The following is a 13,444-nucleotide window of genomic DNA, read 5'->3' as shown; positions in this document are numbered from 1 at the left end:
TTTTTCTATGACTAAGTAGAAGAGCAAGACCAGTCCAGCAAGAATAGTTTTCACATTTATTGAAATCAATGAATTTAGTTACAAGTGAAAAGTATGTCGGGATCCAAATTGTTCATTTGCAAACATTGAATTTTTGTTGGTGCGAACCATCTGTAGTGTCCGGAGGAAGGAACCGGCAAATGCAAAGTTAATGGCTCGGTCAGCCGAATTGCAACAGGAGCAACTCCAGCGCAACTTCATCGCTCGAAACACTTTACAAGACTGACGTGTCATTCATCTCTTCTCGTTTGCTTAGTTTTTCATTGTTACTAAAACTACAGTCAAGCCTCCATGAGTCGATATTGAAAGGACCATCGACTAAAGGAAATATCGATTCATGGAACAGATTTTCTTTGGAAAGCTGTTTGAAGGGAACATCATAGTAACCATGATTTTATGTTTTTATTATGGTTCCATTAGTCGATATCGAGTAATGGAACATGACTGTATATGCCCATCTGCTTAGTTTGTATCTGCTATACAGCCCATAACTGCATATTTGTAGCATTCGACTAAAGTAGGCAATGAGTAAATAGAGCACCAAGTGTGCATTTTATGGCAGTATGGGAAAAAACTAAAATTTCTAAATATTACCAGGAACTTAAAAGTGCTTATTTGAGGTGAAAATTTGTACAGCTCATATCGTATATTGGGAGAATAGTCAGATAAAAAAAAATCTGTTAGAAATTTCTTTGCTAGTACATTACGGGGCTTATGCATAATCTCAATGTGACTGTTATGCGGTTACAATTACGAATGTGACAAAAAAACTTGGTATTTTTTCGAATTTTCGAGAACAAAATCACAGATTTTAGTACCGTTTTGATTCATATTACGGACAGCTTCAAATTGCGGACACTCTTCTTTGTATGGGAAACATTTCATCCGAAATGTTTCAATTTTTGTAGTTCAAAAGTTCACACTTTCAAGGCACGTTTTAATAAGCTTTTTCCATAAATATCTATGCCAATTTATAATGTTCAACTGCCTTAGACGTCTCTTTAGTGGTTAACCGATTCAAAATGATAATTTGACTTTTCTATTAATGATTTTCATGAGCTGTCCGGAATTCGAATCAATGTGCCCGGAATATGAGGCAAAAGTGAGGAAGCGTCCGGAGTAAGAATCATGAAAAGGCCATACATTTCGATTCATTTAAAATTATTCAAGTTGCGGAAGGGTATTCTTCGTCCACTATTCAAAAGTTGAGGGTTTCCGACGATCGATAACGCTGACGAATCAACAGAATGATTTAATTTGTATGAATGTTAGTAACAAAATGTTAATTAAATCTTTAATTTGTTTTACCAAATTAGGATGATAGTGTTGTCTAATAACACAGAACACCTAGATATAAGAAATGAATGTAATGTTTGGAATGATACTAATAAAGAAATAAAAAAAAAAAAAAATTAATTTGTATGCTCTATGCTGTGTTATACTTCCCAGAGGCCTTTAGTGTCCGTAATATGAATCAAAACGGTAAGTTGATCGAAAGTATATATCATTTGATGACTCTCCACGGTATTAACTATAAATTGGCAAAAATGTCCAATGTGACTGATATGTAGTAATGGGCAGTCTAGTACCCCTCTCAATTCCTATATTCTCCTCCTGTTCTACTCTAATAATATTAAAATCGTTTCTTCTATTCAATAAAAAAAATATCTTTCATTCATCTCTTGCTTTCCTTGAGTTCTTTCGTACTAAAGATAACATACCTACATATTTTCCAAAAATGTTAGAACATTTCGTTTGAACATCATCATCATCATCTTCCACATCATCATTCCTCATTCCTCGCTTCTCACTCCTTATTCCTCATTCCTTATTCCTCATTCCTCTCTCTTTACACCTCACTCCTCATTCCTTATCCCTCATCTCTCGTTCCTCATTTATTACTCCTCATTACTCATTTCTTACTCCTCACTCCTCACTTCTCATTCCTCTTTCTTAACTCCTCATTTCTCACCTCACACGCTTCATACCTCATGCCTCGTTCTTCACTTCTCCTTCCTCATTCCTCATTCCTCATTCCTCATAACTTACTCCTCACTCCTCCTTTCTTATAACTTACTCCTCACTCCTCATTCCTCATTCCTCACTCTTCATTCTTCACTCCCCCTTCCTCACTCTAGAGACATCACTCCTCATTCCTCATTCCTCACTTCCCATCCTTCATCCCTCATTCCTCGTTCTTCTCTTCTCACTCCACATTTTTAATTCATCATTCTTACTCTTCACTCCTCTTTCTTGACTCCTCACTCTTTGATACTAACACATCACTCCTCATTCTTCACTCTCCATTCCTCACTCCTCACTCCACAGACATCATTCCTCATTCCTCACTCTTCATTCTGTATGATGCGATGAATGATTTATAGTTTTTGAGAGACATGATCGCAGCAAACTATGCGCGCTGGCGGCTGCGTTTTGAATTTTGTGTCACTTTTACCTCGTTAGCGTTTTTTCCGCTGGTGAAAATTGGATTCGGCGGTGCTACGCCAAGTGCAAATGTTCTGTGGAAATATGTTTTTCGAAGTGATAGGGTCAGTGTTCCCTTAGTGGACAGTCACACAGAACTTTTTTTACATCAAACGAAAGCTTTTGATCCACACTTTGAAGGAAAAATATAGAAGCTTTGTAAAAACACGGTTTTGATTAGTATATTGCCAACGCCGTGATGCTAGTGCTACTATAGGAACATAAATTAGAAATAGTGCTATTATAGGCACATGTATTCCTATAGTGGCACAAGCGATAATAAATAGAAACATATGAGTTTTCGTAGTTTTCATATTTTCCCCACAAAACCAAGATAAAATAGGGGGGTCTGAAGCCTTGAGGTTACGCTTTCGCTTCATAATCGGAAGGTCATGGGTTCGATTCCCAGCCCCTCCACAAAAAAAAGTCCAGCCACCAGAAGACGCCTCACGGAGGACCGTGCTTTGGGAAGCACATCCATCCTCCGTCAGTATCAGATGGTGACTGAGACAAACTGACCCTCTTCGCAGGCAGCTAGCCTCACTAACAACAGAGCTCTCTCCTACCTGCTCGGTGTGAGAGTAAAAGAGTAGGAGAGAGTGAAAATAAGATGTAAATATAGATAAGTTGAAAATAGATCTGTATCGGTAAAGAAGAAGCTACAGATCAACTGATTCCGGCACAGTAGTGGCCACAAGCACAGAGTGCCTAAAAAAAAAAAACAAGATAAAAAGCTTTCAGATGATGTAAAAATAATGACGCTAGCGTTATTTTTCGATTTTATACGAATATTTGTTCTTAACTATGCGGCTATTGGTACATCGACCCTAGATGTGTTTTTATCGGAGATTATATCTGAAGATGTTTTGTGAAGTTTTGTTTTTTATTTTTATTCGATTTGCTTGCGTTTTGCTCGAGAGTGCTCTGTAATGGCACCGTAAATTAAATTCGTTTCGTGTGACTTGTTTTTTTTTATCTCCCGTGCGTGTTGATTCAAAAATTGAATGTGATTCGTGGATGCTCGATTCGGGATGGATTAAGAACTGCAGTGCGTACATTTTGATGGGCGGTGCTAAGTACGGCTTGTAGCAAAGTGATAACACATCTTCCGTCTTCAGAGTGATGAATTACAATGTTTTATTCTGAACCTTCCTGTCACAATGCTCAAGAATAGCCTACTCTAATCTAATCCAATAGCATAATACTACATCTCTCCTGTTTTCCATAAAAGTGAATCAATAGTTTATTCTAGCTTAAAAACTACTGAACAGTCAAGACTGATTTTCTTTCAATAATGCATACATCACGACATCCTCGAGTTTTTCCTCCTTGTACTGATGAGTTTAAGACTGTGCGTATCTCGTCACACCACCAATGGTCCCTAAACGCAAATGGAATTAATTATTAAACATATAGTATCAATAAGTCAAAACTGAAAGTATACTTAGCTGCATTGAGTTACTTCTTTCTTTTCTTTTATTGCTAAATTATTTATTTTACATTACCGTTTCAATTTCTGCAAAGCATGCTTGATCTTGTCCATTATCCGTTCTTGGTTGTTGTAAAAGAGGTTCGCTTAAAATGCTTTAAACAATCCATGCCGCACTACCCTTTTGAAACTACGAAAAATGTTAACAAAAATAAGTAAATGAACACATTTTATTTGAATTAGTAATGCTAGATATACAACATAAATAAACTTCATTTGTCTAGTACCAAACTGTACTACTAGTAGTACTTTTATTTTCATTGCATGTCCCTTTATCATAGATGTACTGAAAAAAATATTTCCTACATCTCATAATAGACCGGACTGCCAAAAGGACTGAGATGGATCTCCTACATCTGGTCTTTTCAATTACAGGCTGAAATCTTTCGTTTACTTGGTGTTTAACATACTTTTATATTATTTTAAAAAATTTTGTTTCCTTTATAAATGATGATACGTTTCATTTTTACTGTTCTTTTTCGAACAGGGCCAAATTTTCACGACCTCCCTGCGTTCTTTTACCGGAAATGGACCAGGATTATTTCATCCTCTTCATTTCTTATGGAGAAATAGACCAGAATCATTCAAAATGTTCTCTTTACTCTCTTCTTTTTCTTTAAGAGCGGACCGGACGATTTGTTTTATTCCTTCATTTCTTGTCAGAAATGGGCCGAATTTCAACAAACTCCCTACGTTCTTGTTACAGAAATGGAGCAGGATTTTTTTCATCCTCTTCATTTCTTATGGAGAAGTAGACCAGAATCATTCAAAATGTTCTCTTTACTCTCTTCTTTTTCTCTCAGAACGCTATTGTTCATTATTAGAGGAGCGACAGATTGCAGAGGATTTTCGACAAAGGAATTTGGTGAGTTTGTTCTGATCAGCAGCGCATGATCACAATGCGTAAATGCTAACCATATGTTGCCAGAACGTCTACCGAACGTATTCTATGGCACTACCCTTTCCATCAACATTCCACAACATCCCGTAATACCTATGAGAGGTCGTAAAGTTCTCTGCATCTTTCTTAAGTAGGTGTTCAATCAATCATCCTTTCCCATTCCCCAGCTTTCGCAGCGACAAAGCCGAGAGATTTTAGTTTCATCACCTGTATCACCCGTGAAATAAATTTCAGAATTAAACTACGAATTCACATATTATACTGCCGTCCTATCCATAATTTGAAAGTTCCATATTTTCTCTCATCAAAAAATCAAGAAAAATGACGGTAAAAAACCTGGAGATTGTTGTTAAGAAAAATAAAATTATGAAAAATGTTATAGTTTAATGTTATGGAAAATTAAAAAAATTGGCATGATTATTGTTCACAACATTTTGATTATTTAAATGGTTCTTCTTCTTCTTGGCTTTAACGTCAAATCCTCCCCAGCTATTTATATGCTTATTCGGGTTCATAATAATCAGTCAGCGTAACCTATTCAAGGGCCAAAAATCGCATGCATAAATATATTTCGTCAAATACCATCTAAATGAGTGGAGATATCGCGATTTTGAGGTGATTTTTTGCCCTTAATGGTCTTAAAATCACCAAAACAAGCTAAAAAGCATACCAATTTTCTCAGAGTTCACTAAATTGGGAAAACTGCACTTACGCCCTTTGCGCTACCTCTAAACCTTCACTAAAAATTCTCATTTTTTCACAGGATGTTATTTTGAGACCGATGATCATTTTCCACTTTATAAATCCTGACTACGGAAGATTTTTGGAAATAAGCCCCACCCAAGGGTGCACGGTATTGCGTTAGAAGGTGTTATGCGGAGAGTCGGGCTCAACAGCCGGGGTACGATTTCTACGAGATCCAGTCAATTTGTTTGCTTCGCGGATGATATGGACATTGTCGGCCGAACATTTGAAAATGTTGCAGACCTGTACACCTGCCTGGAACGCGAGGCAGCAAAAGTTGGACTGGTGGTGAATGCTTGGTCATGCTACCTGGTGGGGCCGAGCGCTACCGGGCTCGCTCAAGTACCAGTGTTACAATAGACGGCGATACGTTCGAGGTGGTCGACGAGTTCGTCTACATGGATCCTTGCTGACGGCTGACAATAACGTTAGCCGTAAAATACGAAAGCGCATCATCAGTGGAAGTCGGGCCTACTATGGCCTCCACAAGACGCTGCGGTCAAAAAAGATTCACACCCTCACCAAATGTATCATGTACAAAATGCTCATAAGGCCGGTAGTCCTCTACGGGCATGAAACGTGGACGATGCTCGAGGAGGGCTTGCAAGCACTTGGAGTCTTCAAACGTCGGGTGCTTAGGACGAACTTTGGCGGCGTGCAGAAAACCGGTGTGTGGTGTGTGGCCGAGCTCGCCCAACTCTACGACGAACCTAGTATTCAGAAGGTGGCCAAATCTGGAAGGATACGATGGGCAGGGCATGTTGCGAGAATGCTGGACAGCAGCCCTGCAAAGATGGTGTTCGCTTTGGATCCGGTTGGTACAAGAAGGCGAGGTGCCCAGCGAGCTAGATGGGCGGATCAAGTGCGTATTGATTTGACGAGCGTGGGACAGATCCGAGGATAGAGAGATGTGCCCTCGAAACGAGCATTGTGGCGTGAAATTGTTGATTCAGTGTTATCTGTTTAGATGTTAACTAAATAAATGAAAGTGAGAAAATGCTATTTATGCTTTGGTGTAATGCAAACGCCATATATATATTTTTGCTGAGATGTTCATGTGAGGATTTGAGCGGATAGCGCATGATTGATGTGAACACAGAGTTGAATAAGAAAATAACCCAGAAAAAAAAGACCGACTTCGCGAGTCTCGTCTCAGGTACTGAGCAATGAAACTTCGCCCAAGACAGTACTGTGTTATGTCTTTACGCATACGAGATGTTCAACAACACCTCCAAATTGATGAAATTTTTTAAACCCTAGGTCTCCTGTAACGCTTGGTTAATAGGGGACCCGACTGTAATATATTTTAGGATTCACGTCTTATGTAAAATAGGGGGCCTTTCCTAGCCAAGTGGTTAGAGTCCACGGCTATGAAGCAAAGCCATGCTAAAGGTGTCTGGGTTCGATTCCCGGTCGGTCTAGGATCTTTTCGTAATGGAAATGGAAATGGCCACACGATATACGAATGCGAATATGGCAACTTTGGCAAAGAAAGCTCTCAGTTAATAACTGCGGAAGTGCTCATCGAACACTAAGCTGAGCAGCAGGCTCTATCCCAGTGAGGACGTAATGCCAAGAAGAAGAAGAAGAAGTACAATAGTCACGTTTTAACAGAAATAGCAGAAGTTTCTTAAGGAGCGCCTGCAGAGATACTGTAAGTTAAAACATCATTCATTGCAGGTATATGAGAACTGTGTGTATATGTTGCCTAAAGTTATTAAAGTAAGCTTTTAGGCTCTGGTAATAAACTTCAAGTATCAAGTTTAGGGCATTTCAGACTGTGCATACAAATTTTGAATATTTAGCCACATTTTCTATTGTTATCAGGCAAGAAGACGATCGGGAACTGATGCATATGAAGACGCTATTATTATTATATGCACTTTTTATTGCCCGAGAGGTAAGCAGTATCCACAATATTTTCGGTTTGGGGATTTACCGGAGACAAGCAACCTGGCCATATATCTCAGACAAGACTGCTTCGAGCTGTAAAAATAACTCATTAATGCATTTTCTACTTGATCAGTTGATTGATGTATGATATACGTGAAAAAACAATTGAATGTGACTCTCAACTGCAAATGAATTCCTACAATAGGCAAAGCTGATATAACTACCGTATATATATTTTTGCAATTTCTCATCGTAATAGGCTGTTTTTCATCACGCCTATTTGTCATGGAACGGCCTACTTTCCTGCACTGAAGTATGCAGTGCGGGAATAGTCATAACGCAACTGAAACCCGTGCTGTAATGATTTATTACGCAACGCTCTCTCATTGCGCAACTGATTTGAGCTGCGTAATGAATCATAACACAATAATGTTTCAGAAATTGTAAAATGATGGTGAATTCATCCCGATATAATTTCTGATACCCTCAAGTGGTCTTCTACGAAATTGCAAAAAATGTCGTACGTAACTCGTTGCAGAACTCGATTTCTACAGCAGCTCGGCAACCCTCGTAGGATAAATTAACGACTCGTGCTGTAAAAATCATCATTCTGCAACTTGTTCCGTAAACAACTATTACAGTTTCGTTATCCCACATGTGAAAATCCTGGAAAACTTCCATATTATAAAATAGAAATATTCATCCTTTGACATGCCCATGTATTCAACTGGCATTGATAGATTTTTTTCAATTCAAGGTTCATTCATCGAATAATATACCTTCATCAGTGTCTTCATACACTTGGCAACTAACACGCAGTTTAACATATTTTTTTTCATTTACAAATTTTCATATAGAAATTTATAGTCTATTGAAAGACTTCAGCATAGACATTGAGTCAAACAAAATCCCATATTTTCGAATTCTTGTTCTATCAGTTAAACTTTGCTCTAAACTCTTTTTATTCTTACTGGCATTACGGCTCAACGGGAACAGAGTTCTTATGATCACTATTAACTGATAGCTTTCGTTGCCAATTGTCCATGTTTGTATACGTATATATTGTGGCAAATACGGAGATACTTATCTCATAGACAAACTAACAAACAACGCGAGAATCCAAATTTCGATGGATTGGAAATGGATTTAGATGAGCAGATGTAGTTGATTGCTGTGGTACAAAATAGTTAAATTTACATGAAATTTTGAAAAATTGTGAAAAATAAAAACATGTTTGTCACGAACTGCACGACGTGAGGCGAAATATCCATCAAATCGGTTGCAAATGGCCATAGTGCGTGAAGAAGTTTTGATTTTGTCGCCTAGTGTTATTTTGTCGACAATATTCTGTTGCATATGTTACTTCTGTTAGAACTAGTTCGCACCTATTCGCAGTATCTTCACAGGAGAAAATTTGCATACTGTTATACACAAAGCTACAATGTTATCGAACATTGATCAGCATAACCTACAAAAATATCACACAACATGGTGATTGTTCGTTAATAGCTCGTGCACGCATAATTGTGTAATAATAATTAAATACCCACATGAGCTTCACATCGCGCGCAATGGTTCGCTGGGTGGTTGTGGCTACATTGGGATTCAACCCGTTTATCATCGCATCGGAGAGTGTTGATGCATCAAATCTGTAATATTACTTATTGATCCATAGGAGGATACAGTTGCTGACAAGCACACAGCGCTCGTCAGCTGATGTCGGTTGGCAGTTGCTGGTGCAGTGCATCTCTGGCGGCGTCTGAAACTACAATGCTGACGAATTGCAAGAGCCCAAATAGTTGAGCAATAAGCCACAAAGTTCGTCCACAAACGAATACCTACTGTTTGTTCGTTGCAGGCGGCTCGGGATATTGTTCAAACAATTATATTTCCGAAGCAAAAGCTGCTGGTGGTTGATTAAACTTGTGCATGACTTTCTTCGCATCGCTTTTTTTATGCAGTAGTGTTCTGTTTTTATAAAGGCGTTCTCCATATTAATTTAGTTAGTAAACTGTTATAGATTTCCAATTTTACCAATCGACAGATCTTAATTATTAGCGTAGCTATGTTTTTTTTTCTGGAGGGGGCGTAGTGGGGCCTAGAATATTCATGGTTATCCTTAGTCATAATAATCATGATTTTTACAAAATTCGTAGTTTGCATAGACTTTTAGCGATTTTATTTGTTTGTGATTTTGTCTCATAAGGCTGTATATCAGTAATAATTGTAAAATTCAATTTTGACTACGGAAAGTATTCATTCTTTATCTAATCCAGTAAGAAATTCCTAGACAAATTCTTCCAAAGAACTCACGAGGAATATCCCTTTGTAATTCTTCCACGGGCATATAAGGTATTCAACGGTCTCTTTTCAAGAGATTTCTCTGAGAATTCCCACGGCGATTTCTACATGACCCTTATTTCTGTGCTTTTCCAGTCCATTTTCCAAGAACTTCTTTTTAAGTATTCACTGAGTTCCTCCTGTGATTCCCGCCGCAAATCATTACCTAAATTAGTAGCTATTTATTCAACATTTTTTCCTTCTGATTCTTTTCTGGCTTTCTGATCTTATCAAAAATTTCTTGAAAAATCTCTATCAAATTTCTTAAAAAGTCTCATAAAGAGTTCTGCTAGACAGTGTTTTTGAAATGCTTTCAAACGGGTGAGTTCGTTTCATGCTTTTATTTCAAATCTGTAAATATGTAATCGTTAATGGGGTGGGACGTAAATGTAATTTTTAAACAAACTATGAATGGTTCATCACTGTGAGTGTCGGCAGAAACTCTTATTCATATTTTTTATATTCTATGCATTTAAAAAAAAAACACTCTCTTTACCTTTTATTTTGCAAAAATAAAAAACTTTAAATGGTTCGCCACTGTAAGTGTTGGCATAAGAGTATTATGTGATGGTCCAGCCAATCGATTTTTTTTTCTTTTCACACGAGTAAAATATGGTAACGCATGCTTTCGTCCTGACAGCTGTAAGAATGATGTGTTCAGCTTTTTGTTCAACAAACTTTGAATGGTTCGTCACTTCAAGTGACCCACCTGACTGCAAGGACGTGGCCGGCGCCGTTATTGACCGTATATAAATAGAGGCACAGAATTATGCATACTGAAGAAAATTATGATCAATCCCAAATTCCTTGTTGATTCTTTGTGCATCTTCACTGACTTCGGTCAATCACGGAATAGCAACCATTGATAAATGTAGTCCTTCTAAGCTGAGCTAAGCTGAGCTAAAATATCATCCAGTTAAGTAGAAGAATAAAAATAAATTAAGTACTATACCATTTAATTCCACTATAGTGGATGATCCCACTAGAGTGAAATTAAATGGTATAGTACTAAATTCGCGTTTTCATCTACTTATAGGTATTCTACTAAACAGCTCGAAGATTTATTATCATCCAGTTGATTATTAACAATTTGTTCAGGAATTTCAAATCTTCGAGGATTTCTCCAAGAAAAAGATTCTTCCATGTTACTCTGAGGATTCCTCCTAATATTCAGCAAGATTTTCATAAACAGGATTTAATTGGGAAACTGTGTTTTGCAATTTCGTAGATAAGTTGTCCACAGATCTATCTGCATATTTTTAACAGAAAATTCTCTAAGTGTTTCTTTAGATTTACCTTATAATCATTTCGCGCTCCCCGCATTCGTTCAAAATTTTCTCTCGAATATCATATTTTGAAATTTCTTTGAAATAATGACTACCTAAGAAAATTTAAAAAATGTAAGCATTTCTTTGAATTTTCTAGCAGAACACGATCAACTGTTCTTTCCAAAACTCTTCCACAAAAACACTTAAAAATTTCCCGAACAATTTGTTCGGGGATGTTTTTTGAAGAATTATAATATTGTTTAACCTCGTAATAGGGTTCCTCAGAAAAAAATACCAGAGATTCAGCCAAGTATTTTCCAGAGATTTTTTACGTTAAACAGCGTTTTTCCTTCTTCGTCTTATATAATGGACAACAAAAAAACAGATTGAATTTTAACTAAAATTGTTTGTATCTAATATCTTAGAAAATTTTTGCAGGAATTCCGAAGTTTCATGATACTGTGATACCAATTAAACAGCTCGAAGATTTATTATCATTACTTTCCTACTTGCAGAAATACAAAACAAACTTTTTTGGAGGGACTTTTTTAACTATTGTGGTAGAACTTTAGGAGTTTAACGTGCAAATATTGGCGGTAATTGTTGAGAAAATTGTCAAAGATGTCTTGTGACACAATTCGTAATGAAAGATTTTCTTGTATTCAAATTTACTTTGAAAATTTGTTGAGGTATTCCTTATGAACTTACAGAAAGCGAAATGAAACTCCTCGAAAAACCTTTTTTTTTCTTCAGAGTGTTACTTTTTCAAGTATGTCATGATTTTTGTACGAAGTTCCTCAAGAAAGGGTCATGTGAAGGAAAGAGAAACAACAAAATGTTAACGCAAATTAAAACAACAGATGGATAACGGAACAACGAAAGATAAGTGATTATTCATAATCTTTTCTCCAAATGTAAATGACTACAGAATAATCAAAAACCTTTCTAATGATTAAAAAAAATCTGGGGAAATTCCATCATAATAAGGATTATTAGAAATTGACCGTCAAATCTAGCACAATTCCTGATTGTACGACATTTCCCAGAAATCCGTTCCCCAGAATGACATTCCCCAGAACGTCATTCCCCAGAATAGGACATTTCCCAGAAAACCATTCCCCAGAAAAAAATAAGAGATTTTTGGGCCGCTAAAATCCATTTGTTTGGTGAATAGTACATAGTGAACACATTTATTTTAGGTATCATTAGTAAAACGTTGTTTTTTTTACGACAGAACTTTTTGTTTGTTAAAATCTTTTATTTATTAAATAGTTCTAGGTTTTCTATTCAATCAAGAAATTCATCAAATACAGCGCCACCCATAGTTGGAAATGTAATCAGAATCGTTTGGACATTTTTTTATACATTTGTGTGGCTTTCTCCTTACAAACTTCAAGCTCGTTCAACCCTTCCTTAGAGATGATTGATGCTGCTCAAATTTTCACAGTAGTAGTTTGCTGTAAATAGAAATTATCAAAGACAAGGGTAATGTTCTAGTATATTTATGTTTAATTATTCTTCATAATTACGAAGACATTAAGGTGATTATAAAACGAAGAAAAGCTTTGAAATTTCAAGTGCAAAAGACTGGATAATCTGACAACAGTTCGCGTTGAAAATCAATCAAATAACTTGCTTGCTGGGATGGGATAAATTTTCATAAATTTTCAACGCGTAGCGTTGTTTGGTTCTCAAGTCTTGTGCTTTTGAAAATTTAAAGAATGGCTTCGTTATATAATCACCTTAAATCTAGAAAGAACAGCCAATTGTGAAAAGAAGGGAGAATATGCTATGAAGGCAAAAAAAACAAATTCCATCAAATTATTATGTGAATACAAAGAATACAGTTGGGTCTCCTATTAAACGCATTCCTATAACGTGCACTCCTATTACGCTCACTCCTATTAAACACACCAGAACGTTATAGGAGACCCAGGGCTTATGGGATTTCATCACTTTGGGGGTGTCGTTGAATATCTCGTCTGCCAAAAGAGATAGCACAGTACTGTCTTCGGCGAAGTTTTAGTGCTAAGAACGATCTACCTTTAGGAGTTGAGGATCATCCTTTTAGTTGAGAACTTGGCCGGTAGAGGCGCTTTTTCTGATTTGCAACATATGAACCATGAGGGATAAGAATGCAAAATTTTGTAACATATGATATCTGTAGATCCTGATGTTTTGGAAAGTTGGTGTCTTCGGAAGAGTTGTTCAGTAGCTCAAGGGCTTACATGCGGTGGTCATTCTGATACTAGTGGGTGCTAGTGGGCATGTAATTTTTGTTTTGCG

The sequence above is a fragment of the Aedes aegypti genome, chromosome 3, assembly GCF_002204515.2.
Source record: "Aedes aegypti strain LVP_AGWG chromosome 3, AaegL5.0 Primary Assembly, whole genome shotgun sequence".
In the NCBI taxonomy this organism is placed as follows: domain Eukaryota; kingdom Metazoa; phylum Arthropoda; class Insecta; order Diptera; family Culicidae; genus Aedes; species Aedes aegypti.
This window is presented reverse-complemented; position numbering follows the sequence as displayed.